At 42.6% G+C, this 26,057-nt stretch overlaps 1 protein-coding gene across 1 annotated transcript in view; it reads left to right on the top strand.

The window, feature by feature from the left end:
• Positions 1-26,057, top strand: part of PTGES2 (prostaglandin E synthase 2) — a 488,316-nt gene that overhangs the window by 338,836 nt on the left and 123,423 nt on the right. The window lies entirely within an intron of this gene.

Below are 26,057 nucleotides of genomic sequence, written 5' to 3'. Positions count from 1 at the left end.
GGCTTAGGTGCCATATTTGACTGTATATACTGTAAACATCAGACTCATTAATAACTTACATGAGAGGTTTTAGTACTATGTATGCGACATGGTCAAAAAAGAGCCTGTGAAGTTTGAGAGATTACAAAGCTAATGTAGTAATCCACCAGCTCCCACACACTCTTCACTGTTACTTTGTTATTTACATTGCACATAAAATATCCTTTTCATCCTGAAAGAGGAGTCCCACATGCATTAGGTCTGCAAATTAAAGTATTTATGGAATTTGCTGTAGTAATGAGACTGTGTAGGAGCTCAGTAGCAATATACAGTGGATATAAAAAGTGTACACACCCCTGTTAAAAAACGCCAGGTTTTTGTGATATAAAAATTAGACCACAATAAATCATTTCAAAACTTTTCCAACCTTCAGTGTGACCTATAACCTGTACAATTCAGTTGAAAAACAAATCTGTTAGGGGCAAAAATATAAAAAAATAAAAACCGTACAATAAGCTGGTTGCATAAGTGTGTACACCCTTAAACTAATAACTTTTTTGAAGCACCTTTTGATTTCATTACAGCATTGAGTCTTCTTGGGCACACACCTGCCATCAATTAGAGACTCTAATTAACCCCAAATAAAGTTCAGCAGACCTAGTAGGATTTTCCTGACATTTACTCAGTTGCCTGCTACAGCAAAAGCCATGGTTCGCAGAGAGCTTACAACGCATCAAAGGGATCTCACTGTTGAAAGTTATCACTCAGGATAAGTGTACAAAAAAGTTCCACAGCATTGGATATACCTTGGAACACCGTGAAGACCATCATCAAAAAGTGGAGAAAATATGGGACAACAGTGACATTGGAAAGAACTGGACATATCTCCAAAATTGATGAAAAGACCAGATGAAAACTGAGCAGTGAGGCTGCCAAGAGACCTACAGCAACACTAAAGGAGCTTCGGGAATTTCTGGAAAATACTGGTTGTGTACTACATGTGACAACAATTTCCCTGTACTCTCCAAATGTCTGGACTACGGGGTAGGGTTGCAAGAAAGAAGCCTTTTCTTACACAGAAAAACATTCAGGCCCGGCTAAAATTTGCAAAACAATACATCAGTTCTCCCAAATGTATGTGTGATAATGTGTTATGGTCTGATGAGACCAAGGTTGAAATTTTTGGCCGCAATTCCAAAAGGTACGTTTTGCGCAAAAACAATACATCTGATGTTGTAAACCTTTATTGGGATTCCGGATACTGGCTAAGGCTCTTGCCGCCCCTATAGTGTCTTTTTTAGGCAAGGTTCAAATGACAAATTCACCACCGTAACAGGAACAGGCAAGCAAAAGCTGAGGGTAATGCTACTCAGTGCTATAAGTCTAAATCTCAAAATGCACTCACTCGAGGCACTCCTTAAAATGAAGAACATCGATATCTGTGCAGTGACTGAGACCTGGTTCAAGGCTCCAGAGAGCAACCCCTGCACTACCAGGCTATAACTCATACCACACTTTTCAGCCATGTAACCTGGACCAAAACATCAAAGGCGGAGGTGTGTCCATATTCATTAAGGATATCCACACTTCCAGTCTAGTTGCTCAGCATAATGCATTTGAGGTTATCCAAGTGCAACTAACTCTGGGCAAAACTGCAATCCAAATTGGAGCTTGCAACAGATCCCCCCACCATGCCCCAGGATTCCCACTCCTCTTTTCTTGATGTACTGGAAAATATTAGGGTTCAACCAAACACCCTAATAATGGGCGACTTCAACTACCCCACTATTAACTGGGAAATATACTCATGTACCAACTCCTTAGCTCAACGCTTTCTGGAATTCATAAACTCCAATGCCCTGGATCAACTTATCCACACCCCCACCAGGGGCAACAATATCCTAGACCTAGTCATTACCAACATGAGTAACCGGTGTTCCACACCTGAAGTCAACTCCTCGTTGGTCCGATGCGACCATAAGCTAATCACGCTTGATATCCACATCCTACCCCCACCCCCCATTAAGGAAACCATGGTAAAAAATTTCTCCAAAGCCAACTTCATGCTTCTTAACACACAAGTGGTGAACTTCATGACATGTATGCAGATGGACAATACAGTTACAACTGCTGAATCCTACACAAATGCACTCTATAAGCATTTGCACTAGAGCATGGATCGTGCTATCCCAAACAGAGCCAAGACGCTATCCTCCAAAAAAAGGAAGCCAATCTGGTGGTCCCCTGCCATAAACAAAATGTACAACAGAAGGAAGAAACTGTTGCAAAAGAGAGTAAAATCCCATGAGTGGAGTAGCTCCCTGGTCAGCATCAGTAAGAAGCTGAGATCCCTTATAAGATCCTCCAAAGCTAGCTACGAAAACAAAATTACCACTAATTTTAAGGACTACCACAAAGCATTCTATAGCTATGTCAAGAATCTCGATGGCAACACCCAGATCTGCTCTGAGTTACAGCACAACGGCACAAAAATTACAGAACCAACTGATACTGCCAACATCCTGGCAGATAGGTTTAGTGCTAACTTTACCCCTCCCACCCCCTAAAGGGCCCATATCTATACAGGAAGAATGCAGAGTCCATGTAATCACAACTATGCAGGTAAAAGCTGCACTCTCTAAAGCCAAAAACACAGCATCCATGCGACCGGACAACATCCCAGGCTGCGTTTTACACAAACTTCAGAACAAACTGGCTCTCCACCTAAGCACCATGTTCAATAATAGCCTCGCATCAGGCTTTGTGCCCACCAAATGGCGCACAGCAACAGTTATCCCACTCCACAAAGGGGGAGCCACCACTGATCCCGGGAACTATCACCCTATTAACCTGACGAGTCTGGTCTGCAAGGCCATGGAACGTATCATCATGAAACTCATAAACAAAGACATTGGTAACCTCCAAACTCTGGATCCCACCCAGTTCAGGTTTGTGAAAGACAGATCATGCCTCCTGAACCTGATAGACTTCTTTGAGGCAGTCACCAAAGCCGTAGATGAGGGTAAGGTGGTTCACACAGCCTATCTTGACCTCCCCAAGGCTTTCGACACCATCCCCCATTCTGGAGTTATAGCTAAACTCACTAAGCTAGGTATGAATCCCTACATCACAAGACTGTTGCCAACTGGCTCACTGACAGAACCCACACTGTAAAAGTTGCAGACTCCAAATCTGATCTCAAACCAGTGACAAGTGGAGAGTAACACAGGGTTCAGTCCTGGAACCTTTCCTGTTTGGTATCTACTTCCCTGAAGTACAGGCTAATACAGAAGGCCTCTGGCTAACAAAGTTTGCAGATGACTGCAAACTAGGAGCCATAGTCAAGTCTCCAAATGATGTGGACATCCTACAGAAGGGCCTCGCTGAGACAGATTCCTGGTGTCAGAGCCATGGCTTCAAGCTCCATGCCAAAAAGTGCAGTGTCATCCCCTTTGGTAAAAACTATGTACCCATGAACTACCACATAGACAGCAATCTACTTAACACCAAATGTGTGATGAGACCCAGGTGGACAGTGGTCTCTCCTTTGATAGTCGCATCTCCACAGTAGTCAGGAAGTCCTTCAACGTGGCACACCTCATCATAAAAAGGTTCTCATCCAGGAAAAAAAGAGGTCATTGTTCCCCTCTACTCGACACTCATTAGACCCATTATAGAGTACAATGTCCCTTTTGGAATGTACCTCACAAGATATCTGCAGCAGCTGGAAAGGCCACAGAAGCACCTCACAAAGAGGGTTACTGGCTTCAAACAAATGACCTACACCGACCGTCTCAGAAAACTCCAGCTTTACTCCGTAGCATATTGCCTACTCCGAGGTGATCTCTGCCTAACATATAAAGCTATGTCAAACCCAGAGCTGTTGGACATGCTACACCTAAAGAAATCCCAGTCCCTCCAAGCTACATGCTCTAGGGGCCTAAACCTTGTCACCACAATACACACGACATGCTGAAGGGATAGATTCCTGTCCCAGAGACTTCCCATACTTTGGAACAGGTTACCCATGTATGTCAAGCAAAGTTCTTCATTAGCACTCTTCAAGAAAAATCTTGATGAGTGGATGGGAAATAGGAAATACACACCAGAGATCACTTCTGTGTGTCTGCTTGACAGTGGCACAGGAAAATAACTTTCTTGGGTGGCGTAAGCCAGGGGACCTTGTTGGCTAGGCTTACATAGTCCCTTGGGCCGATAGCCTAGTACCTACCTATGAACTGTTAGGACTTCAGTTCTGTCCTTGGAACCGACATGGCCGTTACCAAGCTCGCACCAGCCAAGAACTCTCCGCTAAGACCTAACCACAATGCCCCTCTCATAGTCTCTCCAGATCTTGTTTGCCGCGTTCCTCGTCAGACATGTCAAGCCATCTCTCAGCTAAGTGTTAGCTTTTTGTGTTTTTTTCTCGATTCTAGTGTGTTGTAAGACAGTTTTTTTTCTTGTCATCCTTTTCTATCTCTGCTTTATTCTTTCCTGACTAAGCCCTACCCACTACCTTTGGTAGTTCTTTGTACCATCATTGCTACTACTCCCTCTCTCCCTGCCTTAGTTAGGCCCTCTCTTACCTTTGGTATTTCTTAGTACCATTGTTGGTACTCTTTCCTCTACACTGGAAAAAAAAATGCTTTCTCTTGTCTTGTTAGTTATTAGATTTGTTCTGTGGTTAGTGTGGTATACTTTCTCTTATGGCCGGTAAGGCCAAGCTTGGTTTCAAACAATGTGATGTGTGGGCGTAAGTTGCACAATTCTGAAAGTCATGCCCGTAATATTTCTTACATTTGTACTAGCCTCCGCAACCGTACATTGGCTGAAATCAAGAACAAACTTAAAAGACATAAGGAGAAACTGAGTCTTTCGGTCCCGACATCCCCGTCCTCCTCAGAACTGAGTCAACACCGGGCTTCTCCCACACCATCGGTGCAAACAACTTCGGCATGAGGGTCATTGTCTTCTCCCTTGGTGCTGCCTTTGATTTTGACTCAGATGCCTGCCACTTTACTGACCTTGGCACCATCTCCCACAGTGCTGACCTTGTTCATAGGTTAGGACTAAGCTAACTGCCCTTTCGAGCCATTTCAAGCTTAGCCAGTTATCCCTTGTGAGACTCAAACCCTGCACCTTGTGTTTGTAAGGCAAACACCTTAACCATTAGGCCACCCTCCCAGGCCTCGACTACTGTGCCTGCATCGACATCTTCCACAGCCACGGTGCCGATGTCTTACACAGCTCCTCTGGTAATGACTTCTTCGGTTCCGAAGATTGAGCACCTTCCAAGAACTAGATATTCTCCTTCTTATGATACTTTTTTTGGGACAGCAATTTAGTCCTTTTCTTGAAGACCAGACTCCCCATCAGCAGCGTCCTTCAGGTCCACCAAGGAATCTTTCGGAAAAGGATGAAGTGAGGGTTGTGGACCAGCTTCTGGCAGCTAGAGGATTAACCACCCAGACCAGGTTTTCCCTCCCCTTTAGAGCAGAAGCTTTCATGGCGTTTTCTCCTATCTATCCTCCTCTGACCTCCTTCCGGGTTTCTGAGACTTTGGTACTGATGGACATCCCGGTACATACGGTCTTGGTGCCAACAGTGGAGGCTTCCGTGTCGGCACCGATTACTCTTAGCACCACCGCTCCTTTGGAACTGGGGCACTCTTGGAGCAGTGATCGCACCATGGTACCTAGTTTGGCACCAATTTTTCTGTGGCACCGTCAATGGCCACGGCTCTCCCGGCAGCTGCAGGTCCTCTCGGAGCTCCTCACCTGGAGGTGTGCTCCTTGGAGCGAGGTGTGATCTTGGTTCTGAGGTTGTCCTTCTTGGTTCTGGGCTCCCATCCCTCGCCTGCTTTCCAGGTGACGGAGAGGGTCCTTGCTTCAACAGGCTTGCAGTTGACACCACTGGTAGTGCAACCAAAACCGCCCTCTAGCTTGCAACTGTCTCACCCTCCTACTCTGGAACCTCAAGCACAGGAGTCGCAAGGCTTGCCCTCCAAGGGAACCCTCTCTCTCTCTCTCTCTCTCTGGAGTCCTCCTCAGAAGATCCCACTGGGGAGCCACCCCAGAAGAAACTTTGCAAGAGGAAGCATCTTGATTCCCCTGAGGAATCCATCACTGAAGACACCGATTGCCATGAGGGAGAGGGGTCCCCACTGTCTCCATGGAAGATGTCTCATTTGGAGACATTCTCGAGATCCTCAAGCAGAAAGGGACTGGAAGCCCTCCAACCCTTCAGAGGAATTGATGTTCTTGCAGGCTTTTTGTGCTCGGCCATCTGCTTCCTGGGTGACCCCACCTGCAGATGAGCTCATTCGACTTATTATGCAGCGTGTCTGGAAGGCCCCAGACAACATAGAACCCGTTCTCCGGAGGCCAAATAAAATTTGTCCACCCCGGAAGACAAGCCAGATTGGTCCAAACAACTGGTAGTCAATTCCATGGTCATGGCGGCGGCCACCAAGAAGGAACTGGTGGAAGATAGTTCTACTGTTCATTCCCCGAACAGGGAGTCTCACGCTATGGACAGACTGGGGAAGCAGACCTACACTTCAGCGACCTTTGCCATCAAGTCGCTGAATTACCTGGCACACTTTACTCGCCTCCAAAGAGACCTAATTTCTGAAATTTTTGCCTCTGACAGAGGTACTGCCTGAGGAGGTGCGTGATACTGTTGCCTCTCAGCTAGCTACCTTGTAATCAATCTCAAACTTCTCGGTGCGCTTGATTTCTCACACTACCGAGGGGGCAGCTCGAGCAGCCGCATCAGGCATCATTATGAGATGACATGCTTGGATGCGTTTGTGTGATTTCGCGAACCCCTTTAAATCTTCCTTTGTCAACACACCTGTTGACGAGTCTTCCCTTTTTGGTCCCAAAGTAAGACACACACTTTCATGTAGTGAGAAGGACGGAAAGACCTTGTCTGCTGTGGGCATACGTCCCCCCCCAGAGGTCCTACTCCAGGAATCAGTGTGGAGGAAAATTGTGGTTCAAGTCCCAAGGATCTTTTCATGACGAGCAATCCCCCCGGGGCAGAGGGGGCACCTCATTTAGAAGACTCCCTTTTTGGGGCAGAGGGGGTCCGCATAACCAGGGTCCTAGAGATTCCTTCTCTGGCAGACACTTGCAGACACTTACAGCTCTCATGAACAGCAGCCCGATTTGCTTTCCTTTGGAAGCAGTCGGGGGTTGATTTTCCCTTCACCTCCGGGCCTGGCAACTCATAACAATGGATGCGTGGGTGCAGAGGATAATATCCAGAGGCGATCATATCCCTTTTGACCTCTCCCCCAGACCTGTGAAACAAATCCCTGACGTCCCACCTGGTCAGAGGGAAGTTGCAGCCTTAGAAATCAAAAAGCTGCTAAGAAAGAGGCATCCAACCAGTCCCGCCAGACCAAAGAGGATCCGGCTTTTACTCAAGGTTATTTTTAGTGCCAAAAAAACTGGGTACTGGAGACCAATCCTGGATCTCAGTTTACTAAACAAATTCATCAAACCTTAAAAATTTCAGATGGTCACGGTACAGTCCATTCTCCACTTTCTGTGGAAAAACAACTGGATGTGCTCTATAGACTTCCAGGATGCATATTACCACATAAAGATGGACAAATGCTCCTGGAGTTTTCTCCACTTCCGACTGGGAGACGGTCATTACCAGTTCAGGGTACTGCCCTTTGATCTCTCGAAAGCCCCTCGTAGTAGCTCATCTCCGACTTCAAGGATTACAGGTGTTTCCATATTTAGACGATTGGCTCCTTACCGCCACGTCCAGGAATCTTCTCTTTCTCAGTCTCTCTTAAACTCAAGGCCTTGCTCTTTGCCTGGGTATCACGATCAACATGGACAAATTGCACGTCTCCATCAAGAACACTGGAATTCATTGGAACAATCTTCAACACAACATCCTGTCAAGCTTCCCTCTCTCCTCACAGGCTTTCAAAAATAAGAAACCAGATTCAAGTACTCATCCCATAGACATTTGTACCAGTACACCTTGTACTACAACTATTGGGCTCTATGGCAGCAACCATTACCTTGGTACCACTGGCGAGGTTGCACATGAGACTATTGCAGTGGCTCCTCTCATCACAATGGTCGATCTTAACTCACCCACTCAACCACATGATATGCCATGCAAATCTTTGCAAGAAACAAATGCTTTGGTGGATGAAGCCAGAATCAAATCTTTGGTGTCAACCATTCTGTCTCCACCAGCCCAAGGCCACTGTGACCATGGATGCTTCCCTGTTAGGGTGGGGGGGCATTTCCAGGGGAAAGACAGTCCAAGGCACTTGGTCCCCCATGGAAGCCAAGTTGCACATAAATGTCCTGGAATTGCAGGCAGTTCTCTTAGCATTGCAAGCATTCCACACATCCCTTCCTTCCAGGACCATTGCAATTCAGTCAGACAACCTTTCAGTCATCTAGTATGTCAACAAACAAGGCAGAACCAGGTCTTACCCCCTGTGTCAGGAAGCCATGAACATTTGGCATTGGGCGATGGCTTCCAACTGCTTTCTCATAGCAACGCACATTCCTGGGAGTTAGAATCTTATTGCGGACAATCTGAGCAGGAACAATTCTGATGCCTCATGAGTGGTCCCTCAGTCCTGTAATAGTGGATCAGATCTTCTGCCGTTGGGCCAGGCCGTGCTGCGACCTGTTTGCTTCTCCCCTAAACAACAAATGCAGAAGCTATTTTGCCCTGATCCCCCTCAGGGGGAGTCACCGAGGGATGCTCTGACGCACATTTGGCCCTCGGGTCTGCTGTATGCCTTTCCCCCATTTCCCCTCATCCCGAAATTCTTCCAGAAAGCTCAAAGGTTGAGAAGCAAAGTGATCCTCATTGCCCCTTATTTGCCCTGTCAAGTCTAGTTCCCTTTCCTATGGCCTCACCTAATTCACAGCTCGTGGATCCCTGGATCAATCCCATGGTCTGCTGTCTCATCCTCAGGGACTGATTCACCCCAATCTCCACAGCCTCAAGCTCACAGCTTGGTTTCTTCACTTCCGATGATTCCCAGGCTACCTGATTTTCATCCCCTGTTCGAGAGATTCTTCTGGATTCGCACAAACCCTCCACCAGAAAAATTTATTCTGCTAAGTGGACTAGGTTCTCTAGATGGGCCAAAAGAACATAACATTAGATCCCTTTTCCATGCCTATTCAGAAGATCCTACAATACTTGACTACCCTTTTGCACGCAGGAGCTTCAGCATTGCCGGTTACAGTGCATTTACCAGCTATTGCAAATTTTCACAGTGGAATTCACAAGTCATGTGTTACGTCACACTGACTGTGCAAGACCTTCATGAAAGGAGTATTGCATATTAAACCTCTGGTCAAGCCTCCTATAGAGCCATGGGACTTGACTTTGGTGCTTCAGTCGTTAAAAAGTTCTCCCTTCGAGCTTTCTAACTCCTGTGATATAAAATTTTTGTCTTGGAAAACACTGCTTCTAGTAGCCCTTGCCTCAGTGAGAAGAGTATCTGAGTTGCAGGCCTTGAGTGTCAAGAGACCTTAAAAATCAAGTGTGTCCCTAGGTACTGACCCCTCTTTTTTGCCCAAGGTCATTTCTGTTTTTTCCATTAATCAGTCTATTGACCTGCCGGTTTTCTTTCCTCACTATTCGAATAGAGGGGAATACCTTCCGCATACCCTCTATGTTCATAGGCAACTTCGTTTCTACTTGGACAAAACTAAATCTTTCAGGAAAATGGATCAGTTGTTTGCGGCTTTTGCAGGACCCAGATTGGGTAAGCCCGTTTCCAAAATTACTTTATCCTCTTGGCTCAGAAACTCCATTACTTTCATTTACCATCAGAACAAAGTGTGCTTACCTTCCAAAATAAAGGCTCACTCTACTAGATCGATGGCTACTACAGTGGCTTTTCATTCCAGAGCCTCTGTGGATGATATCTGTGCAGCAGCCACTTGGACAAGACCTCATAAATTTATCAGTCATTACAAATTGGATCTGGCCTCCAGGGGATGAGCATCTTTTGGTTCTTAGGTGCTCAGGAATGTCCTTCCTTTGGGCTGCCCAGGACTCCAGTACCTGGGGACTCAGTCCTAACAGTAAGGAATGAATAAAGATTTACATCCTCAGATAAAGAAGTTGTGTCTTACCATAACGTTCCATCTGTGTTGTAGATCTTTATTCATTTAGTACTTCCCGCCCTCCTTCCCCCTGCCTGGACTCCTGGTGGACTTTAGGATTTTCTTTTGGTTAAGGTATCAGACAGAGCCTCCTACTATCACTATTATTACTTCTGTTCTATAATGGCGGACAAACTCGATCTGAAGAGACTATGAGAGGGGCATTGTGGGTAGGTCTTACCTGAGAGTTTTTGGCTGGCGTGAGCTTGGTAACGGCCATGTCAGTTCCGAGGATGGAACCAAAGTCCTAATGGCAATGAATGAATAAAGATCTACAACACAGATGGAACGTTATGGTAAGAAATAACTTCTTTTTTGCATCACCAAAAGAACACCATCTCCACGGTGAAGCATGGTGGTGGCAGTATCATGCTTTGGAGTTGCTTTTCTTCAGCTGGAACTGGGGCTTTAGTCAAGGTGGAGGGAATTATGAACTTTTCAGATACCAGTCACTTTTGGCCCAAAACCTTCAGGTGTCTGTTAGAAAGCTGAAGATGAAGAGGAATTTCACCTTTCAACATGACAATGACCCCAAGCATACATCCAAATCAACAAAAGAATGGCTTCATCAGAAGACAGTTAGTTTTGGAAGGCCCAGCCAGATCGCAAACCTAAATCCAATAGAAAATTTGTGGGGTGACCTGAAGAGGGCTGTGCCTCGCAATCTGACATATTTGGAGCACTTTTGCAAGGAAAAGTGGGCAAATATTGCCAAGTCAAGATGTGCCGTGCTGGTAGGCTCCTACCCAAGAAGACTGAATGCTGTAGTTAAATCAAAAGGTACTTCAACAAAGTATTAATTTGAGTGTGCACACTTATGCAACCAGCTTATTGTGCGTTTTTTTATTTTTATATTTTTTCCCCCAACAGCTTTGTTTGTTTTTCAATTGAATTGTACAGGTTATAGGTCACATTAGAGGTGGGAGAAGTTTTGAAATTATTTATTGTGGTCTCATTTTTTTATATCACTAAAACCTTGCATTTTAACAGAGGTGTGTACACTTTTTATATCCACTGAAATTATAATCACATTTTTGGGCATTATAACATGTCACTTTCATTTTATGGTCTTCCAGTAATCCAGAGTGCAGCACACCAGTTTTATGTTATAACCCATCTTTGCAGTCATTCAGTGTATTGGAAAAGACTTGCACTAACTATGCATATGAAGATGCAGCAAAGTCTCAATATGAATGACTAGTTACTAGTTTGAAGGGAATTTTGTACCTAAAGAATCTGCTTCTTCCTTGGAACTTAAATGATATGGTTGTGCCGCTGAATTTGCTGGTTATGTAAGTAAATCTGAAGCCGAGGACCCTTATTAATGGCAAGTGATTTGATTCATCATCATCACCATTCTTAGTGCTTTAATTTGTTTTTTGAAACCACACTATTGGGGATGTGTATTACTGGTGCTAGTGCAAATTTGTGATGGCATGCTCTAAGAGCACCTAACCCCCTAGTTTCATAGTTCCTTATTTCCTGTGTTTGGGCTGCAGGCCATATTAAAGCATGAACTCAGTCATATTAACAGGAAAAAGAGGGTCTAACCCATGGTTCTATTTTTTTTAATGAATTTAAAGAATCTGTTCATTACTCCTCAAACTTTTAGGAGGAGCTTTTATTATGAAGAACTTTAGTATCGCTCATAATCTGAAGTCCCACCAATGCCATTAGCCCATTAAAATCTAAGCACAATTTCATCTAATAAAATAGTATACAGATAAATAAAAGCTTAGAAATTTTATGCACTCAGGGTAGAACATGTTTTTTTGCATAGTGTTATTCTTTTTGTAAACTTTTCTCACCCCATAAAGTGATAGCAAGTTTCCCTTTGTATACAAAACATTGAGTTATATTTTATAATTGGTCTACTTTAAGAAATATATGTTGTAGTTGAGTTCAGACTTGGTTGACATATGTTTGTAAATCAAACCAGTCAGTTTAAAATACTTGTATTTTTATTATAGCACCTTTGTTTTTAAAGCACAGGTTTGTATTTATTAACATGCACAGGATTATTGTGGTATCAACAGTTGTAACCTTAGATTTGTTTTTCTAAAATAGTGTAGTTGTAAAACTAAACTTGACATAACAGGAGATAACAAATGATCACTGCTGCAGTAGCCTTAGCTTGAATGGGTTATGTCTTGCCAAGGACATCGATGACTAATCTTCCAAAGTCTTTGCCTCCTTTCACATATGCTGTTGGGTTGCTGGCAGCTTGAGCTGTCAAAGGAGAAAACCAGCAACTTGGCTGCAAAGCTTTTCAGTACTTTCTCGCTGCTGTTTTAAGTGCTCCTCATGTACTGTTTTTTTCTTTTAGTGCCATTATTTTTTGGGTACTGTATGATTTGACGGGATTGTCATGTGACCACTAGTGTCCGGCAGTTTACCTTCTAGTTTTCATCTTTCACTGTCTACACTCAAGACACTTTTGTTTCTGAGGAAACTGGTGTTTAGTTATTGGCATTTATTGACCTCACTCAGCTTTTTAATAAACTCATAAAGCCTCAGAGGTTCCAAGCCAAAAATGTCTTTGGTCTGAAGTATTTCCTAATATTTAAGATTCTTAAATCCTGTCACTCTACTTGTTTTATGGACTCTTGAAGTGTAATCATTGCTTCACTTGCCACATCATTAGAGATCCTGTGGTCCTTGACCTCCTGCATCTTGCTAAGTTAGAGTGTGCAGCTAACACTAGAACCAGATGAACCTTCATCAGCAAATAAACAGAATAAACTTTTTTTCAGGTTAAACAGTGTGATTCTGTTTTTTCTTTCAAACTAATCTTTAGGCTTGTCCTCTTTGAGAAAAGGGTAAAGCCTGAGGATGAGTATTGGCAAAGGTGCATGTGATCCTTAGATTTAAAATAGCCTTGAAACTCTTATGAATCTGGTAGCAGTGTGGTAGCTGGAGTTGCATGTTTCAGTCAACAGATTACCTGATGGGAACAAAGGTTCATATGCTGCTAAGCTTGAGAAATAATTACTAAGAATCTGCTATTTGTGCGTTTTTGCTCTCTATCCTTAAAGGAACAATGTTAAGGATACTGCCCTTCAAGTGATTTATATACTTTTTATTAGATGTATGTGCAAGATGTTCCTAATACTTGGCTTTGGTAGACGTCATAACTTGTTTTAACCTCTTGACTTCAGTCTTGTGTGCACTTTTTGTTTTGTGTATTGTAGTCTAGATCAGCATTTCTTTCGCTTTGCCAAATTGTTTAACCTAACATTCCTCCAAGGAGAGAAGATGTGTAGTAACATGCATTTTTTCCTAATGGTACACCCAGTCAGGAATTTAATAGAGATTGAGAACTATGAAGTGCATCTTTGTTACTAATCTCTGTCAAGTTTGTCGTTGCAATGTTAGTAGTGGTTTTAATGATATTCTGATTTTTTAAATTGCAAACTTTGACTGTTTTGAACAAAGTACACTGTCTGGGGGTGATTAAGTGAAACTCCACTTGGATGGAGTTCTGCAGTGATGGGAGTACCTTAAAGTTAACACTAAGGTTAGGAGTATTGATAAAGAGTAGGTTGATTGTGTTAAACTTGTGTTTTGGTAAATTAAACCAATTTCAGAAATTTGTTGACACAACATCTGGAAATTCAGTTTCTGTGCATAATTTACAACAACCTGACATTCATTTTCATGTTAGGATAGTTGGAGCTTCCCAGTAGTATAACTGGTTTGTTGTTCAACTGAAACAAAGTTTCAATAAATCCTGATTTTGACCAGCACTTTATTTTGGTCTTCTGTTACATATTCTGATTTTGAGAGTTTGTGTTCTGATCAATCAGTTTCACATGACAGAATTTCAGATTCTGTGTCTTAGAATGCACATGTTCATCGTGTTTCATTGTTGCAGTCATGACTGTAGGGTTCTCCCCTGCCGGCATGCAGTCCTCGGTCGGCCAGAATCCCAAAGTCTGGGTCTGGCGTCGGCTGTTCAACCATGCTCCCTGACGTCAGAGTGCCAGGAGTACAAAGCTGACAGCTGACTCCATGTTCTCCAGCCTGTCTTGCCGTGCGGTGATAGCAGTTCGCAAGTGCCGGTCGGCTGACTCCTGACCATCTTTTCTGAACAAACTTCAGTCCGAAGACTTTCTTCTCTTACTCAAAGCTAAGAACCCCGTTGGGGAAACTTTTTTCTTGCTCCAGTCCGATGTCAGAAAAAATTAATTGTATTTCATGTGGGAAGCAAATGCCTCATAAGGATTTTCATTCTTACTGTATTCCTTGCTTAGGCCCTGACCACGACGTAGCTAGTTGTTGGTTTTGTGCTAGATTTAGTTAACGTACAATTAAACGAAGGTACGATTTTGCATTTCATTACTTCGGTAGGCATTTTATTTACAAAATGTCGTCTGATACGGTTCCGGCTACCGGAGTTCACAAACGATGCAAGGACAAAGACAGGCCTCCGAGGTCCAAATCTAACGATATCGCTCAAGCGGAGCCAGCTTCAGGTTCGGCCATCGTCAGTGAGGCGCTTTTGCAGCCCCTGTTGTCGGCCATTTCGGAACCGATGGCCGAAACGGACTCCCACGAGGAGCCAACTAAGCCTCTGAATGTTTCTATTGCAGGACCTTCGGACAATGCTCCTTCGGATGGGTCCGGAGCCGCTGTGCAGGTACTGGCTTCCGAAGGGGTTTTCAGGCCTACTCAGCTTCTAATAAAGACAAAGGCAAAGACTCCTTCCAAATCAAAGACTGCAACACAGGCCTCTTCTGAACCGGCTCCCAAGTCACAGAAACAGTTACTTAAGATGGCGGAGGATTTACTTACTATGATTAGGAGTTCACATCCCCCTCCAGATAAAAGGCCAAGGCAGGAAGTTTATTATGACTCCTCTGATCAGGCTTCTGTTTCTTCAGTTTCTTCCTCTGACCAGGAATATTCTTTCCCTCCTTATGAGGATTCTGATGCTGAGGAATCCATTCCTTCAGCTTCTCCCCCTGAGGATTTCTCTTTTGGGGAAACTTTGCATGAAATGAGGGAACATTTCCACTGGGAAGGACAGGAGTATTCGGAATCTAAGAAAAGATAACCAATATAATTACCGCTAACTCTCCTAAAGTATCCTGCTGCAAACAGAGACCAAAGCTGTAGCAAATAAAACAGTTGTCAGGATACACCACGAGAAGTCCGATTATAACAAAAATCTTCTTTATTCCATAACAGAGTAAAAGATAAGCGCTTTCGCGTGCTACATGCACGCTTCTTCAGATCTACTACTATCATGTCATTGTGTCCCTTTTATATAATAAGGATTAAACATTTAATTCAAGCATTAGCGCATCCAATCAACTAATTAACTAAATAATTAAAAGTGCATCGTAGTTAAAAACTTCTGTTCATCAATTCAGCATTTAAAAACACAGTGTGACATTCTCGTACCAACACTCCCATAACGAATTCTCATAAGCAAAATACACATTTTGAAACACACATATTTGCAACCTTGCTACCTTTCTAATGTAGCTTATACATCAAAGGATCTGTTGAATGCATGAATAAAAATGTGAACAGCATACATTAATGTATATATAACTATTACCATGCAGAATGTCAAACTGTTCTCTTGACTTGTATAATATTCTAAAACAAAGCGCAATTTTTGTGTTTAATATTGTTCATCTAACTGATTTCCTCATAACATATTAACTGAAAATCATTGTGAACGATAGCACGCAGTAATATATATACATTGCGTCTTGTTTAACAGGTCAGAATAATCTTCAAATAAAATCACGAATACCATGTAACAGCTCTACTGCAATCGTTTCAAAATGTGTATTTTGCTTATGAGAATTCGTTATGGGAGTGTTGGTACGAGAATGTCACACTGTGTTTTTAAATGCTGAATTGATGAACAGAAGTTTTTAACTATGATGCACTTTTAATTATTTAGTTAATTAGTTGATTGGATGCGCTAATGCTTGAATTAAATGTTTAATCCTTATTATATAAAAGGGACACAATGACATGATAGTAGTAGATCTGAAGAAGCGTGCATGTAGCACGCGAAAGCGCTTATCTTTTACTCTGTTATGGAATAAAGAAGATTTTTGTTATAATCGGACTTCTCGTGGTGTATCCTGACAACTGTTTTATTTGCTACAATCTAAGAAAAGACTAAGGGATTTTCTTCTTCTTCCCCAACATAGACCACTGGCTATTCCTCCTATTTTGGATATTGTGGATGATGCTTAACCCCTGACTCTTTTCCTCCTGCTCCTGTTGAGCCTGATAGATATTACAGGGTTCCTGATTCCCACCAGTTTTTATACAAGAACCCTACTGCTGACCCTGAAACAATTTCTCAGGGTCCTAAGTGAGTTAAGGCCGCTTCTGCTAAAAACCCCATTCCCACTGAGAAGGATTCTAGATCTTTAGAAAGATGGGGCAAAAAAGTGTACACTTCTGCTACTTTATCTATTAGGGCTTTAAATTGTCAGTTTCATATGCTGAAATACCAGCAGTTTCTCTTGTCTGTCTTAAAACAAAAGCTTACTTCCATTTCTGCCTGTACAGATGATAAGGAATTACATGACTTAATGCATGCCACTGAACAAGTTGGGAAGCATGGTTTACACTGTGGATTTGATGCCTTGGAGGCTTCTTGTAGGGATGCTGCCTCTGGCACAGTAATTAGAAGGCATGCATGGTTAAAGGAACAAAATTTGCCAGAACAAGTAAAAGCTAAATTGTTGGATGCTCCTGTTCAGCATAATGTTTTGTTTGGATCAAAAGCTGAAGAGGTGATTAAAAAGATGTAGGACAAGGCGAAATCCATGCAAACAGTTAAAGATTTCTTACAAGTACAGCCACCCAGATTTAGCAGGAATTGGCCTACAAAAAATTGATCCTTTCCCAATTCAGACAGGCCTCAGAGGGGTACATACAGACGCTCCCGAGGAAGGCCTCAAACACAAGCCTCTTATAGACCAAGACAGTGGACTGCTTCCACCCCTAGGGGAGGAGAGGACAGGTCGCAAACTCATAGGAAACAGACTCAATGACTCCCTCTGTTGGGCTGCAGGAACTTCTTGCCTGGAAGCCCATCTCGGAGGAAAACTTTCTCTTTTTCACCGAAATTGGACTCGTATAACCCAAGACAAGTGGGTTCTGGATGTGGTTTCAAGAGGTTACAAATTCCATTTTCATACCCTACCAAGGCCAAGCGGATGGCCAGATCTTCCAAAACATCAATGGACAGAGGCCTTAAACCAGGTGGAAGCTCTTTTGGCTATGAAAGCCATAGAACTGGTTCCACTTTCAGAGATGGGACAAGGTTTTTACTCAAGGCTCTTTCTAGTCCCCAGGAAGCAAAATTCATGGAGACCCATTCTAGATCTGTCAGTCTTGAACACCTTTCTAGAGATTCCAAAATTCAAGATGCTTACTCTACAGCAGCTACTTCCAATGCTGTCCAAAAATGCATGGATGGTAACTTTGGATTTAAAGGAGGCATAGTTACACATTCCCATCAGGCAGGAATGCAGAAAATACCTCCGGTCCAAGGCCGGATCGAGGCACTTTCAATTCTCTGCGCTGCCCTTTGAATTGTCTACTGCGCCCAGGGTCTTCACCAAATGCCTGGCTCCAGTAGTAGCTTATTGCAGACTCAAGGGAATTCAAATTTACCCTTATCTGGACGACTGTCTTATTCGGGCAGACAGCAAGGCGGTCTTACTCCAGCATCTACGGTTTGTTCAGGATGATCGCAAGTTCCTGGGACTCACTGTAAACATAAAAAAGTCAAATTTGACACCCTCACAACAGATGATTTTTCTGGGCACCTCTTTAAACACAACAACCCAGATGGCATTTCTGACATAAGAAAAACAGTTTCAGCTGGCTTCAACTTTCAAAACCTTGGCAACTTTAACTCAGCTATCTGCAAGGAGATTCCTGCAGGCTTTGGGTTACATGGCCTCCTGCATCCTTCTCATACCATATGCAAGACTACACATGAGGAAAATACAGTGGTACCTAAAAAGTGTATGGTCTCAGCATTGCCACAGTTTGGACATACTGATCTCCATCCTGCCTTGTCTTCAAAAGGAATAACTTTGGTGGTCCAAGGCATGTACTCTAAACAAAGGAAAACCCTTCTGTCTGCCTCCTGCCACTCAGATACTAACCATGGACGCCTCGGATTATGCATGGGGAGCCCATTTTCAGGGCAACTGTCTGCAGGGCCTTTGGACAAAGGATCAGAAGCACCTGCATATCAATTTAAAGGAAATGTTAGCCGTTCAGAAAGCTCTAATGGCCTTCAGGAATCTTCTACAACCAGGACGACTACTGATATGGACAGACAACACCACAGTTATGTGGTACATAAGCAAGGGGGATCTCATTCCTACCCCCTTTGCAGACTAGCCATGCATCTATGGAACACAGCTCTAGCTTGCAATCTGGACCTTCAAGCTCAGTTTCTACCAGGGAAGCAAAACTTCCTGGCAGACAGTCTGAGCAGAAACCTTTCGGATCCACACGAGTGGATGCTGGACACCGAAATATTCAGGATGATAACAGCAGTCTGGGGATGTCCTCACATAGACCTGTTTGCATCCCATCTCAATCATCAACTACAGAATTTTTGCACCAGGACTTTCCACGAACAAGCTTGGAAAGTGGATGCACTATCATTCAGTTGGAGAAACCTCTCGGGATATGCCTTTCCGCCTCTTCCTCTTCTTCCGCGGGTATTATTAAAGATCAAACAGGACAAGCCCAAGATGATAATCTTGTTGGCCCCAAATTGGCCTCGACAGTTTTGGTACCCCACTCTGAAAAACCTATGTCTGGAGCCCCCTTTGGTCTTACCACAGACTCCGAACCTTCTGTCCCAACATCAGGGTCAGGTTCTACACTCCCATGTCAGCACTCTCAGCCTGGCGGCCTGGTTAATCCAGGGCCTTTGATTTCTTCTCTCCTACCCACGCAGGTTATGGATGTCATTCTAGAAGCCAGACGTCCTAGCACTAGAAAATCTTATGCAGGAAAATGGAAAAGATTTTGTTCCTGGATGCAGGCTCAGGATTCTGATCCTCTTCTTCCGAACATTCCTTTAGTTTTACTTTACTTGACAGAGCTCTTAGATAAGGGTCTCTCTTTCTCTTCCATTAAGATACATGTGTCTGCTATTTCCGCTCATTATAATACAGACCCTCCAATCTTTTCCCACCAGCTCATGAGACAGTTTCTCAGAGGAGCTAAGAACTTAAGACCTCCTAGATCTCCTCCCATTCCTGCTTGGGATCTCAACTATGTTTTGGAAAAGCTCACCTTGCCTCCTTTTGAGCCTGCTGCCTCTTCTGACATCAAGTTTTTATCTTGGAAAACAGCCATCCTGTTAGCCCTGACCTCTGCCAGGAGAGTTTCAGAGTTACAAGCTCTTATGGCTGTGGAACCTTATATTATTTTTCATCAAGACAGGGTGTCTTTGAGGACTCATCCTACCTTCATGCCTAAGGTGGTTTCCAAAGTGGCTTTAAATCAAACTATCCACTTGCCAACTTTTTTCCCCACTCCTCAAAATAAAGGAGAAAGGATCTTACATTCCTTGGATGTACACAAACAACTACGTTTTTACCTGGACAGAACCAAGGACATCAGAAAATCAGAGCAATTGTTTGTTTCTATGCTTCAAGTTCCCAAGGTAAAGCCATTTCAGAACAGACTATTTCTAAATGGATTGCTCATGGAATCAGATTTTGTTATTTACACCATGGAAAGCAAATCCCAGGGAGTATACGGACTCATTCCACCAGAGCTGCTGCCACTTCTGCTGCCTTCCTCAGGGGAGTTCCTACCAAAGACATTTTGGAAGCTGCAACTTGGAGTACAGTGCATACTTTTTCAAAGCACTACAATCTACCTCTCTTCTCTAAGTCTAGGGCAGGCTTTGCCTCTGCAGTCCTGCAGGGCCTTTTAGCTGCCCCTTCTACTTTATGACCACCTCCCTTTCATTCTGCTTTGGGATTCTACCCTACAGTCATGACTGCAACAGTGAAACACGATGAACATAGTACAGTTGTGTACACCTACCATAAATGTAGATGTTCGAGTGTCTTCACTGTTGCAGTCTGGGTTTCCCTCCCTCCTGTCCCCTCTTATTTTTACTTTTATTTGGTTCCTTTTTTCACCATTCTTCTGAGGTGTATTTGCAAAGGATATGGGACCTTTCTCATTTTGGGACTCATGACATCTGGGGCAAGAAAAACTGGAGAACATGGTGTCGGCTGTCAGCTTTGTACTCCTGGTGCTCTGACATCAGGGAGCATGGCTGAACAGCCGACGCCGGACCCAGACTTTGGGATTCTGGCCGACCGAGGACTGCCTGCCGGCAGGGGAGAACCCTACAGTCATGACTGCAACAGCGAAGACACTCTAACATCTACATTTTTGGTAGGTGTACACAACTGTACTTTCTTGCTTGATGGTCTCTTCACTTCACTGTGCTTGATCTTCTTTGCACCATCCCTGGACCATGCCCAGTGACTGTACTACAGCCCCCCACCCAGCCTATTTGTTCTGTGGGTACAGAGGCCAGGCATTCTTAGAAATTCTAATAAGTCCTTCCATTCCCTGAAGAAAGACGAGTGACGAGCACACTAGTTTATTGGTCCTACCCTCTCTGCACTAGGAACACCACCCCTCAGCATCTGCTGTGAGTCTGCTGCTATCCCTCGTGAGGAAGCATTCTTCTTCACCCTGGATTCCCTTATTTTTATTAGTCCTAAGTACATGACAGGCTTGAACTCCATTGGATTACACCTAGTGTTTCAGCTAATTGCCAGCTTTGTGACGAGCCAATCCCTACCCCCCCCCAAAAAAAAATAAAATAGATGGGCTAGCTGGCAGTGGCCTTTCATACTCATCCTCACTGGTCAGCTTCAACAGGAGCCCGAGCTGCTACTCAAACTCTGGTTGCCTGTGGCCTAGTAAGGGCTTTATCCATCTGTCTTGAATTTGACTGTTCCCTACTCTTGTTCTTTTTCCCCACCTTATATTCTATACATAAACACTCAGATTTAGAGTACCCAGTGATATTCAGCTGTTCACATTGCCAAGCATCGGGTGCAATAACAGTTGAATAGGAAGTTAGAAAAGCTAATGGTTGTTGCACCTGATAGACATTTTTTGTACAACTGCAAGCATTTGCGTAATATACAGTGTGTTATCAGATCAAGACTTCTCAAAATTATTAAGTTAATAGGTTTTAGGGGGTATTGGGGTTTTTTTTTTATTTTTTTATTTTTTTGAGGGCTTTCAATAAAACAAAGTTTTATAAAATATGATACAGGCTCAAGTGGATATGACAGGAAACAACTGTATAAAAGTTCAACCTGTCAGACAGTTTATGCATGCAACACAAAAGCTGGAACTAGACATTTAACAAAAAATGTGTTGTACATAAAAGGTGGGAATAACTTTTTAGTACAAATGGCCTCAGAGATAAATACAACAAGAAACCATAGTGAACTATACAAAAATGTAGAGTGCAAATAGCTATGCTATAGGAGACATATTTGGAAAGAAATGAACATGTGAATTTGATAGAGGTTTTCAGGATTATTCAGCAGACTACTCAGGACAAAGGAAAATAGTACTTATATTAATTGCAAGAAGAGCTCCAATAGTGATAGAAAGAGATAAAGAAGATAACAGTGTCAGATTTGTAGTGCTAAGGGGCTACTGGCAAGGGAGGAGGATTACACTAGCAAGTATTTACATTTGGGTCTCACAAGAGTCCGAACGTTGCAATATCGAACCCAAATGTTCAAACTGCGAAAACACAGAACACCGACACCCCCCCCAGGGGAAAACAAATCTGTGGGCCGTTTTCACGGCTTTGCTATTTCCTCCACTGTGGTGCGATCTCGGAGTTGGTATATTTAAGTAGGGGGTGTGGGGGGCACAGCCCCCCACATTAGTTTAAGTTTAAAGTGTACTTGTTTTTTTTTTTGTACCGGAACATAGATTTTTTTCCCCTGGGGAAAAAAATCTATGTTTTCTGTTTTCGTACTTTTTGGGTTTCGAACTTAATGGTTCGATATTACATCGTTCGAACTCCTGTGAGTTCGACGATGTGATATAGACCTTTTACATTCCACCTAAAACTGCTATAATGGAGTTTAAGAAAATTCTGAGAGAAATAATCAGATTTCGGCAAGGAATATTACTTATAGGTGGGGAATGGAATTTGATTTGCATCAGTGAAGATGTGTTTGGGGGACCCAGAAGGAAAAATTTAACAAAGGAGGGTAGATTTTTGAAGGACTTTTATGAAAATGTTTGGCATGGATGATGTGTATTCAGTAATAAGAGTTCAGAGTGAATTTTATTATTATAAATAATAATATTCCCCAAGGTATAAAAACTGGGCTAGGCTAGACCGAATTTACATTTCACAGGTACATGTGCATTTAATTGAAGGTCTCGATACTCACCCAATAACTATTTCAGATCATGCACCAATAATAGCCAAAATAAAAAGCACAGGGTTATGAAATAAAAGTGAGGCATTGGTGCTTTCCCACCTATTTGTTGAAAAGAGAGAAATCTAAGGAATGGGTTGTGGAGATATTCAGGAGCTGTTAGAGAGGATAGAAATTTCTTCTGAAAATATAGCTAGGGAGTGGGATAAAGTTAAGTTGGAGTTTAAAAATTGGGTGGAAATAAAAGAAAGGGAGCTACGGTTAAGAAGTAACAGTTATTTAGAGGGACTGACAAATGTTAAAGTATTGCAGAGTGGGTGGAGTTTCACAGAACAAGAAGAGGATCAACTGCAGAATGCTAGGCAGAAAATAAGTGATTAGCTTTATAATATGCACGAGCTTAGAAAGATTGCTGTTAAGCAACTATTTGTTGATAACACTACAGCACAAAAACTTTTAGCACAACAACTCGGGCAACAGCAAGTAGAAAGGGCTGTTGCCAAACTTAGGGAGCTTATATAAAGGAAAGTAACGAGAGATCCTCTAGAAGTATTAGAAATATTTCAGAAATTCCATGAGAGTCTCTATAAAACAGAGAAATATGAAAATCAAGAAAAGATACAAATGGGAATGTTTATGGAAGAATTAAATATGCCAAGGTTAGATGCAGATGAGGCTCAGTTACTAACGGTTAGGATAGGAGAAGAGATAATTGTGATGTATAACCAATCTACAGGAAAGTCCACAGGAATAGATGATATTCCTGACAGTTTGTAAGCTAGGAGGAAAAATTGGTAAAGATCTGGAAGGTTTTGCTTTACAGTATCTTAAGAGAAGGAAAAGTATCACCGTCTTGGAAGAAAGCAGTGGTAGCTGTAATACCTAAAGAGGGGGGGTAAAGATCCATCAGATCCAGCTTCATACAGGCCTATTTCAATACTAAACCATGATTATAAAGTGTTCATATCTATAATGGCTAAAAGAATGGCAAAAGTAATTTCAAAACTGATAGAAATGGATCAGTGTGGTTTTGTGGAGGGTAGTCAAACATTTGACAACATTAACATAGGGAAGCAGAATGTAAGAAAATACCATTGTTGGTGGGTTTTGATGCAGAGAAAGCATTTGACAGAGTAAATTGGGACTTTATGAGCAGAGCAGTTGAAGAATTTGCATTCCCTGAACAAATTATAAGGTTGATTAGGAAGATATATGAGGGATCAGGGGGGAAAATTAAAGTGGGTGGGGTCGTCTCTGATAATTTCTTCTTGAACAGAGGAACCGGGCAGGGGTGTCCTCTTACCCCTTTATTTGCATTATATTTATGACCACTGACAAAGAAAATAAGGGAACTCTAAACCTCTCAAACTTGCACGTATGGCAAGTGCAACGGCTCTATAATCCAAAGCAAAGTCAAAACAATTCAGAGCCAGCACAAAGTGTGATTTAGCTTGGTTTAATGCATAAAAAATGTAACAACATGGGTGAAGGGACAAAAATACATATCCCAACCCCCACACCAAACCGGTTTCGGCTTAATAGCCTTCTTCAGTGGAAGGCAAATAAAAAAACAAATCCTTGGATCAAAAGATCCTTCTTATGTAGCCAAGGCAAGTGCCAACAAACATTCCTATTGGTTAATTCATAAATATGTATTTAAACCAGGAGGGAAAATCCCCCCCCTAGTTTGATCCATTTTTTCTCCTTCGTGTTCAAAATGCTGTGCCAGCCAACTTTATCCCTGCAATTCCTTATAATATGATCAATAATAGTAAATCTAAATACTGAAGTGCTGTGTTTGCAAGTGTGTTTATAGAGGGCATTGGATTGCTTTTGGTGTCTTATAACACTCATATGCTCCCCAATTCTAAATTTGAGAGGCCTTGAAGTATGACTCATAAAAAAACGCAGAGCATGTACAAGTGGCCAGATAAATCACCTAGCTTGTACTGTAATTGGCCAAAAAAGAAATGTACACCATAAATGTATTCTTGCTGCTGAATTATTTGGTTTTATTTACCCGATGGCAGTGCAAACAATGACTGCAAGGGAAGCATCCCACCAATATATCTCATATCAGTGTTCAATGGGTTAAAAATTACCCCTATAGTCTGACCTTTTGTAGTGACTGAAAGAGGAACCCAAAGTACTGCCCCTATGGAAAGAGAAGGAACATTTGTCCCCAAATGGTCAGACAGTCTATTTTCAGCCAACAGGATATTCCAATGTCTGTGGATAATCTGCAAGAAGGATTTAGTGTTCCTGCCAAAGGTAGTAAAAAGTCTTATTTGAGACTTGGTGTCTGATTGTGTCTGGTACTCCAATAACTTGTTCCTATCTTGGTTGGAAGCAAATTGGCTGGCCCTGTTGATGTCACCTGCTTTGTATCCCCTATCCTTAAATCTGTAAACTAAATCTGGTTTATAATGGTAAATGAGGAGGAGTTGGAACAAATCCTCTTCACCCTCAAAAACTGAGATTTAGGGATATTTCTGATGATATGCTGTTGGTGGAAGCTGGTAGCATGCAGGAGGGAGTTATACTGGGGAAATTTCCTATATATCTGGGTTTCCAAAGTATTATCCAGATTCTGACTAACTAGGACATCCAAAAGGTAATCTCAGTCCTACTAAGGTTACCCTTAAAGTCTGTACCCCATTTGTTCTCATTAAGATAATCAACAAACTCCTGCAAAATATCTCATCCAACCTCCACACCAACCAACATTCATCGAGGTATTGCCTCCAAATGTCAGTCTCATTAATGTGCAGATTATGAGAAAGATCATAAATCAATTTCTCCTCCAAGTATGCCATAAACAGATCAGCGTAGATAGGGGCAAAAGAAACCCCCATGGCTGTTCCCTGTACTTGCCAAAAGCATTGATCTTCGATCTTGAAAATAAAACATTTTTGTTAATAGGTGTTCGGCCAGGCAAACAAGAAAGGTATTGAAACCTGGTTCATATAATTTAGATCTCTCCAGCCAATACTGGAGGGCTATCAAACCTGCCCAGTGTGGGATATTGGTATACAAGGAGGTGACATCCAGAATACATAACAGCAATCCGGTTCCAATTGCATATCTGATATGATGCCCAAAAATTGGATAGTGTCCTGAATTCAGGCATGCACACAAGACAACAATGGTTTCAGGTATAAAGATAAAAATTCTGAGAGAGGTTCTGTAAGGGACCCTCTGACTGCCACTATTGACCTTCCCGGTGGATTTCTGGGATCTTTGTGGATTTTGGGAAGAAGATACAGGTATTGTTGCTTAGGGTCAACCACTTTCAGATGAAAATTATCACCATTAGTGATGATACCTTGTTATTCAGCTTCATCCAGAAAGTAATCCATTTCTACCTCGAACCTACTAGTGGGGTCCAAAGGCATGATCATATAATATCTGCCATCTGCTAACTGTTTGTGCTTCCCTACTATAC

The sequence above is a fragment of the Protopterus annectens genome, chromosome 16.part0 (genome assembly GCF_019279795.1).
Source record: "Protopterus annectens isolate FY-2018-M chromosome 16.part0, PAN1.0, whole genome shotgun sequence".
In the NCBI taxonomy this organism is placed as follows: domain Eukaryota; kingdom Metazoa; phylum Chordata; order Ceratodontiformes; family Protopteridae; genus Protopterus; species Protopterus annectens.
The sequence above is the reverse complement of the archived record's forward strand: the minus strand, read 5'-3'. Positions and strand labels throughout refer to the sequence as shown.